The sequence below is a fragment of the Mauremys reevesii genome, linkage group 2 (genome assembly GCF_016161935.1).
Source record: "Mauremys reevesii isolate NIE-2019 linkage group 2, ASM1616193v1, whole genome shotgun sequence".
In the NCBI taxonomy this organism is placed as follows: Eukaryota; Metazoa; Chordata; order Testudines; family Geoemydidae; genus Mauremys; species Mauremys reevesii.
The window spans coordinates 108,696,878-108,711,060 of record NC_052624.1 but is presented as its reverse complement, the minus strand read 5'-3'; positions in this window follow the sequence as shown (position 1 = coordinate 108,711,060).

Here is a 14,183-nt window from a genome sequence, read left to right as displayed (position 1 = left end):
CTGGGAGAGAGTAGTAATAGCTGTACAGCCCCCAAGAGGCACTCCTAGAGGACTTTGGGGAACTGCCCTCAAGAAGATCATTTGATGATTCCTAGGCCTACAAGGAGGCAGCAGGCCCTGGTATACCAGCCGGTCAGGATAGGTCTGGCAAAGCCCTAAGGTGAGCTGTTAAGTGTTCTGTGTAGCACCCTTCCTGGGGGTAATGAACTGGGGACTATGCTAAAATAGCTTGGGGGTGGGGAGCCAGGAACCTCCATCTCTTTCAAATGCAGACAAGACTCTTGGGCTTCATTTAGTATTGAGAGAACTCTTGTTTATGTGGGCAGAGGTGTCCTGTGGATTTAGCTGTGCCCAGATGGCAGGAGGTGCTGGGCAGTAAGCTGAGGCGTGTAACAGCCACCTATAATCTCTGGAATCAGTTGTTCAAAATTCTTATGTGCCAGTCAGATTGTTCAGTCATTCCTGTTTATTTATAATACAGCATATTATAAAGTGACATTTATTTAAAAATGTCTCTTTTATAATTTTTTAAATGTTAATTTAGCATGCATTGTCCCTACTGCCCCTGTAGAGTCTTTGTATAGTTAAACACCAATATGAGTGGTGCTGGTCTGTTGTGAATTTAACAATTATAGTTCCTGTTCTGTACTGTCAAACGCATGTGGAGAATCAGGCCTGCCAAGCGGGAGGTCTGGGCTCAGGGTAGCTGCACACAGAACCCCGTTCTCTACTCTAACAAAAAGCGATGCTTTTTAACTGCTGCTTCCTGTTACTGGTGGTCCAAGGAGGATCTGACCATTTGCACCAGTGGCAGCAGCATCTTCCTTTACCTGCTCATCTAGCTGCAGGGGTGGGAGAAAAGAAGAGGGTTAAAACAATGTTGCAGCTACAGCTAGAGCAAGTGCTGAGGCAGGCATTGGTAGAAGCAGGAGCCAGCAGATTCCTAGGTCTGGCAGCAGAACACAGAGATGCAAAGGGTTGTCTGTCTTTAAGAGTGAGACTCAAGGCCAAAGAGTGAGACTTTCCAGGTGGTGTGTTAGGTCATTGCTTAAGACAGGGACTCTCGTCTTCAGGCCTTGGTGACATCCAATAGTCCAGGTTTTTAATCCAATCAGCAGGTAATAGTTAAGAACATAAGAACAGCCGTACCGGGTCAGACCAAAGGTCCATCTAGCCCAGTATCTGTCTACCGACAGTGGCCAATGCCAGGTGCCCCAGAGGGAGTGAACCTAACAGGCAATAATCAAGTGATCTCTCTCCTGACATCCATCTCCATCCTCTGACGAACAGAGGCTAGGGACACCATTCTTACCCATCCTGGCTAATAGCCATTTATGGACTTAGCCACCATGAATTTATCCAGTTCCCTTTTAAACATTGTTATAGTCCTAGCCTTCACAACCTCCTCAGGTAAGGAGTTCCACAAATTGACTGTGCGCTGCGTGAAGAAGAAGTTTGTTTTAAAATGTACACTGCTTAATATTGCATATGAAACATTTAACTGTCCTAATTCATACTGAAGTCTAGGGCATGAGAGAATTCTATATGCAATGCAAACTAGTGGATTTTAATAAAAACAATTATTGGCTGGTTGGAACAAAATCCTGGATGGTTGCAGATCCCTGGGGACATAGGTGGCGCCTAATGGAGGCTGGGGGAGGCTAAGTCTTCCCAAACCTCTCGCTGCCAGAGGGGTGGGCAGTGGCGGATTACCGCATGGGCCCATGACCAATTTGGGGCCCCCAAAATATCTCCCCCCATCCTCAAGGCTGTGGTGGGGGCACAGAGCTTTTCAGGTCTCAGTGCTGCAGTGAGGGGGGGAAAGGGAGGGTGGAAAGGAGCGAGTGGGGAGTGGGTATCAGGGGAAGAGGTGGAATGGGGTGGGGCCAGGGGCGGGGTGGTGGCCAAGGGGTGGTACTGTGGTCCCGGCCGGGGCTGAACTCTCAGCCCCCCTTTGTGGCCCCGACCAAGTTCTCAGTCCCCCACCACGTCCGGAGCCATGGGAGAGCTGAGAGCAGCGAGCAGGGGCGGGGCTTTGGCCAGAAGAGGTTGGGCAGGGGGCTAGCCCTCCCCAAGGGGAAGCTTCACCTGCCGCCCATGCTGGGGACATGAATTTATGTGGTTTAAATCTTGAACTGTATTTTGCAGAACCCTCAAACTTTCAGTCAAGTCCTGCTAATTCATTTTTGGGCAAACTCCAATATTTTTTTACCATAAAGTATTCACACACACACACAACCTCCAATGCGAGCCTGTAGTCTCCATGGTTACCAGAGTACACAAGTTTGGAAAGCAGTTTAGCCCTGTATCTGAGGCCCTGGATGTATTGTTGTCTCTTGCAGCGCCCGAGTAAAAATATTTTAAATCTTTATATATTCAAAATGAGTGAGATAAACTTAGGAATGTGTGTGAGAGTGAGATAGCATGCTAATAAGTGAGTTTCACATCCAATGAGTGAGACTTGACATGTCTGAGAACAATACCTACCTTTAACCAGGAAGTGAAGGTAAGGCAAAACGTGAAAATATCAGATCAAATCTAACATCATAGCATTAACGTATAAGTAAAAAACAGCTAAGCACCCATACACATGTTTAACTAAGCGGGGACCTTTCAGATACATGCACTGTGATAGAGCAGTAGTCCCACAATTTTTAAAATTAAAATCAGCACTTCCTAGCAGTGTAGGAGGTCATTAAACATTTCAGTGCATGACCCAGCATCTCTTTTTCTAAAAAGAGGTGTCAGGATGTTCAGGCAAATGAGCCATTCAATTGGCTTAACTTTCCTGCCCGCTTTCTAATTTGCTTTTAATGAAGATATAATTAAGAGGTAATGTCACTAGAGCAGAACATTGTCACAGGATAATGGCCTCCTGCTGCTACATAAATGGAAAATGCAGTAAATACAGAAGGAAAGCCAAGATGTTTATGTTCAATGCAGGAGACATTGATCCTATGACACTGTCCTATTACAATAACTTTAGTTGTGTTTTACAAAAGAAATGCTGTACAGTAGATTGTCATTTCTGGCCTCAGCCTGCTGCATAGGAATCGATGCCAAGGCTCCTGTTGGGACTTTGCTGGGGGTGGGAGCATGCCCTTCTTCCGAGAGCTACTGGAGGGGTAGGCCAATAATTGCTCACTTTAACCTCATTGTCCAATTGCATTCTGATTGCAGTAGGAAACAGCAATTGCGTGTTACAGTGGACCAGTACAAAGGAATAATATATCCATAGTAGAATTGTTTTAAAAGGTTTACTTTTCATAATAAGTTGCCTTCTGATGGACATTATTCACTGAAAAGTTTAATACCACCCATCTTCTGACATCTGATTAGCAGAAGATGCTAATCAGGTACAAAACGGATTCCATTTTGTAACCTAGCAGTTACCACTAGCTACCACTATATTTCAGGAGGCAAAATTATTTTCATTCTAACCCCCATTGTCACTTGTTCTTAGTTTTCCAAAAACTTTTCATTTGGGGAGAAAATTCTCTGCCCTAAGGTGATTTTAATATCTATAGATAAAAGCCAAATAATATCTATAGCCATTTTTGCATTATGAAGGTGTAGACGGGTCGGACTCACCCCCGCAGCACCTCCTGCTGGTGACTCCAGGAATTAGCTCATTCCAGCTCTGGAGCGCCCTCTGCAGGCTAGTGATCTGCCTGTCTTCAGGCCCCCCGTGTCCCTTCTTGGACCCGGTGCCCTCTTACATGGGGTGCTGCCCCTGGCAGTAACCCCTTTCTCTCTGGGTCTCCCCTCCTTGGGGAACCCCCACCCAATATCCCCACCTTGCCTCAGTATTGGCTACTGCCAGTCATTGTCTAGCCCCACACTCTGGGGGCAGACTGCAGTATCAGCCTACTCATCACAGGCAAAGGAGTTTGGACCTGCTGCCTTGGCCTACTCCTGGGCTGCCCTCTGCAACCCTCAGTACCTGTTAGCCCTTCGCTAGGCCGCAGCCTGGGGCTTTCTAGGCTGGAGCTCCCCAGCTCCTCAGCCTTTCCCCAGCCCTGCTTCACCCTAGGTACCTTGCCTATAGCCCCCTGCAGCCAGGCCCTTCTCCCTCTGAAGGCAGAGAGAGACTGACTGAGCTTCTAGCTTCCCTGGCCTTTTATAGGGGCCAGCTGTCGCTCAGTTTGGGGCGTGGCCTCACCTGCAGCCACTCCCTCAATCAGCCCAGCCTTGAGAGCAGCCGCTCTCAAGCCCTGCCAGGCCACTTTTAAACCCCTCACAACAGGAGCAGGGTCCACCCTGCTACATAAGGGTAACAAAAGATACTCTCTCCTAAAACTAAGACCATCTTTTCAGGCAGAAAGCTGCATGAAATAATAGTAGTTATCCTAAAATATGGATAAACCTTGAAAGTTAACTTCCTGTGAAATTAGTATTTAGATGAACCGCCTTTGCTCTGTTTGAAACACTTTGGGTTTTAAATTCACAAAGTAAAGAAAACAATTTTTACACCTCCCAGTGCGCCCAAGTAATAATAGTGCCTACCTCTTGTGCTCAACAGGTCTCAAAGAAGGTCAGGATCACTATCCATCTTTTACAAATGGGGAAACTGAGTGACAAAGAGATTAAGTGTCTTCCTAAAGTCACCCACCCAGCGAGCCGAGACTTGAACCCAAGTGTGCCAAGTCCCAGGCTAGGGCTTGATTGACTAGCCCACGCTGTTCCAAAGAGAAACTAGAGCATTGAAAATAGTGTGCATGCATGTGACTCTATCTGATTGCTCTCAATGATACTGCTGTAAATCCATGAGTAACCTCACTGAAGTAAGTGGAATGCTTCTGCATTGGCACCAGTGTCACCCAAGGCAGAATTTGACCCAGAGTTTGCAGTGTAACTTTGTAAATCCATCAGGCTCTGATGTAACCCTCTGAGTAACTGTCAGTTACCTAATTTGAACAGTGATTTCTTCAAAGGAACCCAAGACATTAAATACAGAAACTATACCCATGAAATGTTAAATATACATAGTTAAAATCAAAGGTTAGGAAATGCAAAAGTTAGGGGGTCCTACAGTAATGTTAATGCTGCTGTTTACACATATGAGCCTCAATCCTGAATAGGTTCTATTTGTGGTTCCCCAATTTTTTTGGGGGGGGGGAAAGGCGGAATTCAGCCACCAGTTCAGTTCAGAGTAGCTTGGGGCCATCCTCTGGCTGGGAATTGCCCTCTGGGAATGTCCCTCTAGTCACCTGCTATGCCAGGAGCTGAGGGGAATAGCGTAGGAGCTGGCTATGCTGGCTTGGGAGATCTGGCTGTTTTCTGGTTCCTTTGTACCGCAGGAGTAGTGAGAAGGGATCATAGCTGTGCACAAAACAGAAGCTGTATAGTATTTTCTATTCCTGTTCTTCTTATTGCTGTTTGTTTGGTACATACCATTAACACACACTTAGGATGATAAGTTCCATTCTCTTTCAATTAGATTTATGTTCCTAAGTACCTAAGTCACTTTTGAAAATGAGTGTTAGGCTTCTGACTCACTTTTGATAATATCACTCTGTGTCTCCAAGGCCTGTCCTACGTTGGTGTGGTGCAGAATCACCCCAGGGATAGTTCTGGGAAGTACAGTGCATCCCTGAGCACCATACCTGCCAGAGCTCCTCAGAGGGCAGAGGACGTGTGTACACTGTGGCCACCCCTTAGTAGAGTACACACTCTGGCGAGCTCTATTGCCTCGTTCAAGGCAATTGAGGGGCATATGTGTGAGGCTACAGCAGGAGGTATTAGTGGGGCACAGTCCTGATGTAAGCAGGGTCTGAATGAGCTCTTCCCTAACATTTAGTGATGAACTGGGGAAGAGGACTTCAGGAACTGACCTTGTTTGCATGGATACACACCCCCTGCCTAAGTGAGCAGCATGATCACTTTTGGATGGTGCTGGATCACAAGACACTTTGTTATTCAATGCAGGGGAAATAAATGGTTCTTTTCCTTGTTGTGTGAATCAAGGGCAGCAGAACTGTGCTTGGCATGCCCTGAACTCTGGTTTTCCAATAACCAAGGACAACAACTGTGAGTGAGGTGCAGTGGAGGGAGAAGGCATGTTAAAGGAACTTTCGTTTGTTGGACTTTCTGTCTGCAAGGTGAGAACCTGAGGCAAAGGACACTGCCTCACATTCTCCCTCATGATCTTATGCTTATGAATCCCGCTTGCAGCGTTTTCCCAAGTTAATGTTGGGTTACTTTCTCCTTTTTTTTTTTAATTAAAAGTTTCTTTTCTACACACAGACTCAATGCTTTTGAAAGGGGAAGTATTGCCTCTTAGAGATGCCCAGGGGGTGGTGTGTATTTTCCCAGGTTACTGGGTGGGGGCTCAAAACGGTTCTGTGTTGCATTGTTAAAATGGAGCCCCTAGATATTGAACCCAGCCTTTGCCACTGCCGACTCCACCTGTCAGAAGGGTTACACATGCTATCAGGAGAACATGTGGGAGGAGGGAGTCTTCACTGTAGCGAAAAGGTGCCATAAGTCCACTTCTAGAGAATATTACTGATGCAATAGGCTCTCTGTGCGAGGCCCGGGTAAAGAATCATTCTGGGAGAGGCAGGGGGCAGAAGGGATAATGGCAGGGACCCTGTGTATCCCTGCAATAGCACATGGACGCCTTCATAACAGGGGTGCAAGTTAGCACAACACTTTGTGTTGTCCTTGACGATGCCAGGGCCCTGGCATCACACTAATGCTTATACAGGCGTGAATCTGAGCCAGGGAATGCAACTGTGCCTGGCTTCTGTAGTCCCAGCAAAAGGCCAAGTTAACATTGCTGTGGGAACCTTAGCATAAATAGCAACAAGGGCAAAACTTCCTTCTCTTTATTCCTAAAATCATTGTATCTTCAGGGCTATCCTAGAAGAACAGCCATACTGGGTCAGACCAATGGTCCATCTAGCCCAGTATCCTGCCTACCGACAGTGACCAATGCCAGGTGCCCCAGAGGGAATGAACAGAACAGGTCGTCATCAAGTGATCCATCCCCTGTCGCCCATTCCCAGCTTCTGGCAAACAGAGGCTAGGGACACCATTTCTGCCCATCCTGGCTAATAGCCACTGATGGACCAATCCTCCATGAACTTATCTAGCTCTTTTTTAAATCCTGTTATAGTCTTGGCCTTCACAACATCCTCTGGCAAGGAGTTCCACAGGTTGACTGTGCATTGTGTGAAAAAATACTTCCTTTTGTTTCTTTTAAACCCGCTGCCTATTAATTTCATTTGGTGACCCCTAGTTCTTGTGTTATGAGAAAAAGTAAATAACACTTCCTTATTTACTTTTTCCACACTAGTCATGGTTTTATAGACCTTTATCATATCCCCCCTTAGTCATCTCTTTTCCAAGCTGAAAAGTCCCAGCTGTTCCTTACCCCTAATAATTTTTGTTGCCCTTTTCTGAACCTTTTCCTGTTTTAATATGTATTTTTTGAGATGGGGTGACCACATCTGCACATAGTATTCAAGATGTGGGCGTACCATGGATTTATATAGAGGCAATATGATATTCTCTGTCTTATTATCTATCCCTTTCTTAACAATTCCCAACATTCTATTTGCTTTTTTGACTGCTGCTGCACATTGAGTGGATGTTTCCAGAGAACTATTCACAATGACTCCAAGATCTCTTTCTTGAGTGGTAACAGCTAATTTAGACCCCATCATATTATATGTATAGTTGGGATTATGTTTTCCAATGTGCATTACTTTGCATTAATCAACATTTAATTTCATCTGCCATTTTATTACCCAGTCACAAAGTTTTATGAGATCCTTTTGTAGCTCCTAACAGTCTGCTTGGGATTTAACTATCTTGAGCAGTTTTGTATCAGCTGCAAATTTTGCCACCTCATTGTTTACCCCTTTTTCCAGATCATTTATGAATATGTTGAATAGGACTGGTCCTAGTACAGACCTTTGGTGGACACCATTACCTCTCTGCATTCTGAAAGCTGACCATTTATTCCTACCCTTTGTTTCTTATCTTTTAGCCAGTTACCAATCCATGAGAGTACCTTCCCTCTTATCCCATGACAGCTTACTTTGTTTAAGAGCCTTTGCTGAGGAACCTTGTCAAAGGCTTTTTGAAAATCTAAATACACTATATCCATCCACTGGATCCCCCTTGTCCACTCGTATACTTCAGCAGTAGTATACCAGAGGGCTGTCATCAGGACAAGTGGATAATGCTGTACACTGAAAAGGAAAACATGCCACTGGGGCAAGAACAAGAACCAATGAGTTTCCCTTTAAATGAATAGGAAGCTTGCAAGATTTCCCCTTATCCCATGGGAGCATTTCACTTTCCGGTGGGTAGCGTATAAATTACACCTATTGGTGGAAATAAAGATGTTTTATGGTTGTCCAGACTGAACTATGATTGATTAGCAGTCTAACAAATCATTCCATTCCTCCCACTGGCCTTTAAGCTACACTACACACAACATTCATTTTTCCTTTAAAGATGCTGAGGAGGAGGGGGAACAACAACCATAACCATAACACAGATGAGTTTTAAACACCCTGTAATTTTCCTCCATGGAAAACACAATTACAGCAGATGTTCCCTGTAAGGATGTCTCTGGGAGCTGGGCTCATGAGCATTAAGTATGTATTATAAGATGATTATTACACTGGAAGGAAAAATAACAATTGCATAATAAGATGTGGGGTGTTGGGAGAGGGGATGAAGAGTGAACTTGTGCTGTTTCTTGAAAAGTACTGTTATGAAAGGTGCTATGAACATTATTTGGCATGACAGGGGGTACTGGTACAGAGTATTTCCAGCGAGAGAGGGTGAAATTGTAACAAATCAGTATGCATGCACTTTTCTCTGTTGATATGTTGTTGTTCTTCTATTACATTAAAGGGGAACATCTTTTATCTCTTCGTGATTAGGGTGGGATGTGACACTGCCTAATGCAGAAGGGAGCTGTAATATCAAGAAGACAACCGTGAAATAGCACATTACACACTGAACTGAACAGCAGGCTCATTTACATTCTTTTAATTTGGAAATATGAAAACTCAGGAACTGTGCTCTCTCCTTGTGTTTCCTTATTTGGACAACATGTGAATTTCATGTATGATAATTTAGCATTTATCTGGTACAAGAAGTGCAAATGCCAGGAGTGAATGTTTCAAAGCAGACAGCAGTAACAACAGCTTTCTTTGTAAATAACATGTGCTATAAACCAATTCTAAGCATTCTACAACAAACGCCACTTTCACTGCCTGGGCCTGATCCTGCAGAGTCTTACACACACCAGTCATCTCTTAGAAAGCTGGTGTGAAGTTTGTAGGATTGGGCCCTTTGCCCTTTCTGCTCTGGTGTGAATGCTATGAAGTGGGCAGCTGGATGTAAAAGACTAAACTTGACCAGGCTCAAGTTCTCCTGTGTTTTGAAGTAATTTTCCTGTAGCCTTCGATATCATAGAATCACAAATGACAGTGCTAGGAAAAGACCTTTAGATCAGCAACCTCAATCCTGTGCTGAGCAGAATCTTTTACATTACTCTCAATAGTACTTTATCCAGCCTATTTGTGAATCCCTCTGATGATGGTGACTCATATTCAATAACTTACTTACTAAGTAGCTTATTCTTTTGCCTGTGTAATAGGCCTTATTAGTAAGAAATTTCTTGTGTATCTAAACTGAGTTGTTTGTTCCACTTTTAATTTTAGACCCCTTTACTGTCTCAGCTACAGGGAAGGTCCATTCTCATACCACACAGATATTAGCACAGTCTTATCCTGTTCATCTCAATAGCACCTTTCCCCTCCAGCAATATAAATGACATTCCATGAGCCTGTCTTCATATGCTATATCCTCTCTTCCCTGTCTCATTTTAGTTGCCCGTCTTTGAGCTCTCCCTAACTTTTTAATGTTCTCTTTAGAATGAGAGGTTTAAAAATGCACGCAGCATTTCAAGTGTACCCAGGCTACATAATGCTGCATTTATTGCTACTTTTGTCATACAAGAGATTCGTTTCTATATATGCACTCTGGGATAGCAGTTGCTTATATTGCAATGTGAGCTCATACACACTTTATTACAAACCCCAGGTCTTTTCCTATATTAATGTTTTCTAAATAGCAATTTCCCATTTTATATCCATGTTGATTGTTGTTATTTCTCCCTAGGTGCATTACTGTCACATTTATCAATATTAAATAAATCTCATTTTGTTGGTATCAGTCCACGTCTCTGAGTTCGCCAGAGAGTTCCACAATTAAGATTTACTATCCCTAACTTTTAAAACATATATAATATTTGTTTTCAGTAGCAAATTGCCCCATAAGGACCAAATGTAAAATATGCAGTTCAGAGGAAACAAACTTTGAGAGAGAATTTGAGTGGGGGGGACCAAACCATAAAGGGAGCAAAAAAGTCAAACCTCTTCTCACAAGATATTAAGAAGTCTTTCTGTACCTCCCTTGCTAATGCCCTCTCACTTGTATTGTTATTAATTAGAGCTGTCTGGAGGACAACAATTCCATTTTGTGACAACATTTGAATAGGCTTTGCACGGCTTGATTTTTTTTTTATAATTCCACAGATAATATTGAAGTTTGTTTTTAAGCATTTTTTCTGATTTTTATCCATTTATATTTTCACACTTGCCCAAAGTAATGGGGGAGGGGGTCACACAATAATTATTTAGTGACAACCGATGTCGAGATTCAAAAAGTTAAAGCTTTATAACCACTAAAACACAAATTGTCAACATCACATGTCAAAATACACAAAGTAAATATCTTTAAATCCAACTCTAAGTTCTAAAGCAGCATTTTTCTTTCTTTGCTTATCTTTATATTTCAATAATTATTGATGGAAATATTTTCTCCATCGGTTCAAGTGTATATGGTGAAATTGACATTTACTGACACTTACCGAAGAAAATCTAATCCTTCCAAGCCTGTTTTGATGACATTTTTTCTTCTGCACTGGAATGAAAACAAAACCTTTGGAACACTCTTGTGAAATGGAATTGTGTTGAAATGGTCATTTTCCAATAAAAAACGTGGTTTTCAGTTCAGCTTTGGGTCTCGCTCTTGTCAGAAGTGACCCGAAAGCCTGGGATCGCAAAAATCCTTGAAATCAATACGTCTTTGAAAAAAGCATATTTCAATTAAATTTCATTTAATAAAAAAATGATCTAACCAGATCTATTATTAATATTTTGTCATGCCTAAAGGCCTCACCCAAAATCAAGAGCATATTGTGCTAGGCACTGTACCATATACATAATAAAAGACAGTCCTTGACTCAAAGAGCTTACTATCTAAGGCAGTCAAATGATACAGGAGGTCCAAGAATGGTAGGTATTTTCAGTGAAGAACTGTAGCAAGGTGGTCCCCTGCTTCTGCCCTTCAGGGCTTAAAACAGCCCTAGGAGAGGTCTGTGGCTGGGGCAAGAAGCCTGGGCTGATTGGGGAAAGCAGGCTCAGCTGTGGGAGCCAGAAGCCCAGACAGTCTCCCTTTGCCTGTAGAGGGAGAAGGGCCTGGCTGCAGGGGAGCTGAACAGGGTACCTGTGTGGAGCATGGCTGGGGAAAGGCAGAGGAGATGGAGAGCTCCAGCCTGGAAAGCCCCAGGCTGCGGCCTAGCATTGGGCTAACAGGTACTGGGGGTTGCAGAGGGCAGCCCAGGGGTAGGCCAAGGCATCAGGTCCAAACCCTCCTTGCCAGTGATGAGTAGGCTGATACTGCAGTCTGCCCCAGGGTGTGGGTGCTAGACGATGACTGACAGTAGCCTGATACTGAGGCAAGGTGGGGATAGTGGGTGGAGGTTCCCTGGGGAGGGGAGACCCTGAGAGAAAGGTGTTACTGCCAGGGGGCAGCACCCCAGATAAAGGGGCACTGGGTCCTGGGAGGGACATGGGGGCCAAGAGGCAGCATATCACCGGCCTGCAGAGGGTGCACCAGAGCTGGAAAGAGCTAATTCCTGGAACAGACAGCAGGAGGCGCTGCAGGGGTGAGTCCGCTCATCTACAAGAACTGATTAAGAAATGAAAAATGTTCGATTTATGTGTGAATTTTTCCTTTGACTTTTTTCAATGAAATGAAAGCAGAAACACTGAGGGTGGGGGAATGGATATTTTTTTTTCCAGTGGAAGAAATTAAGAGGGAAAGGTGGAGGGGAGAAAATGAAAATGGAACATTTTTCACTTCTTGTTGAAAATTAGGAAAATTTCAGCTAAAATAAAAAATTTGCAGGAAGATTTTCATTTTGGAAATAAATCATATTTGACCAAATAAAAAAAATCAACCAGTTCTGACAAATTTGGGAGAAACAAATTACTGTTATATCAGAGGGAACTGAGAGTCACACAAAGATTAGGGCCCTAATTAATTCCTATTCAGCAAAGTACTTAAGCATATGCCTAAAGTTAAGCATATACCAAAATCACATTGACTTCAATCAGTTAAGTGCTTTGGTGAACATGGACAGACTTAAGCATGTGCTTAAATGCCTTGCTGAATTGGGGCTCAAGGGTATGTCTACATAGCAAAGAAAAAACCACGGCTGGCCCATGCTAGCCAACTCAGGCTGTGGAGCTGTTTCATTGCTTTGTAGACCAGGGGTTGGCAACCTATTGTTGTGTATTTGGTTGTCATGGTTTTTGTTGCTATGGCAACTGAGTTAGATTATTATGGGTTAGCTCAACCGGTTTCGACCGGCTGAGTGAGCTCTCTGTGTCTGTAAATAAAATGGAGGTTTTGGTTAGCTGCCTGCTCTCTGGCTTCAAGTGATTGCTTCCTACGCCGGCTGCCCCAAGGATTTAACACTGGCGACGAGGGTGGGATCCTGGTGCTGCTCCAGTAACAGAAGGAAGTAGAAGTCAAGGTAAAGAACAAACAAACAAAAAAAGCTGCTTGTTTGCACTGACTGTGAAAGTGAAACTAAAAATCATGGCTACTCTGACCAGGCCCCTGGAGCCTTTTGATGAGAATACAGAGCAGTGGCATGTGTATACTGAGCGTTTTGAGCTTTTGGTATTGCAAATGACATTACAGAAGCGAAGAAGGTGCCAATATTCTTAACTGTTGTAGGGGCTAAAACCTACTCTCTGCTCACGCAGCTTACTGCACCCTGTTAAGCCTGAGACTAAATCTTACAGTGACATTGTGGAAATCCTGGGGTCTCATTTCTCCCCAAAACCACTGGTAATTGCTGAAAGATATAGGTTCCACAAAAGAGACCAAAAGGAAGATGAAACAGTTGTACAATTTGTAGCCATTTTAAAAAAGCTAGCAGAACACTGTGAATTTAAAGAGATGTTAAATGATGCCCTGCGTGACAGGTTAGTGTGTGGCCTCTGCAGTGAAGCTATACGGAAGCGCCTACTGACAGAGACTCAGCTTACATTACAGAAGGCTGTTGATATTGCTGTCTCCATGGAACTGGCTACAAGGGAGGCACAATACATCGGTGCATCCCCTAGGGTGCAAAAAGTGTCACAAGAACTGACCCACAAAACGGTGCAGAGTCAAGAATGTTACCGCTGTGGTAAGCTGGGTCACCAGGCATCAGAATGCTGGTGTAAGGACCTGGTGTGTCGACACTGTGGCAAAAAGGGACACATTGAGTATGCCTGTAAACAAAAGAAAAAGAGGACTGTGGTCTGGCCGACAAAAAGAGGAACCATGCATACCCTAGAGCAGACCCAGGATGATCAAGGTGACACCTCCTCACAAGAGGAAGTGCCACTGCATGTTTTGTCTTTGGCAGCGGGCTCACATGAATACTGGGTAACCCCTTTATTGGAGGGCAAACCTATATGCATGGAACTAGACACCGGTGCAGCTGTCTCGCTGGTTCCGGAGACTGTGTATAAGGAAAAGCTACAGCATCTTCCGCTTAAGGCAACAAAAACTGTTCTGAAGACGTATACAGGTGAAGCTGTGCCCATGTTGGGCACTATTGATGTTAAGGTGGAGCTCAATGGACAGGCAGCTAAATTGCCACTGTTTGTGGTGAGAGGTGACTACCCAGCCTTAATGGGTAGGTCTTGGCTTGGGAAGATTCAACTGAACTGGGCAGAAGTGCACCGGATGACTAAAGAAGAAACCAGTCTAACCCCTATTCTAAGGAAACATGCTGCTGTTTTTGGAGATGATTTGGGAAGTATGAAGGGAATCACTGTGACATTGAACATTAAACCTGACAGTCCACC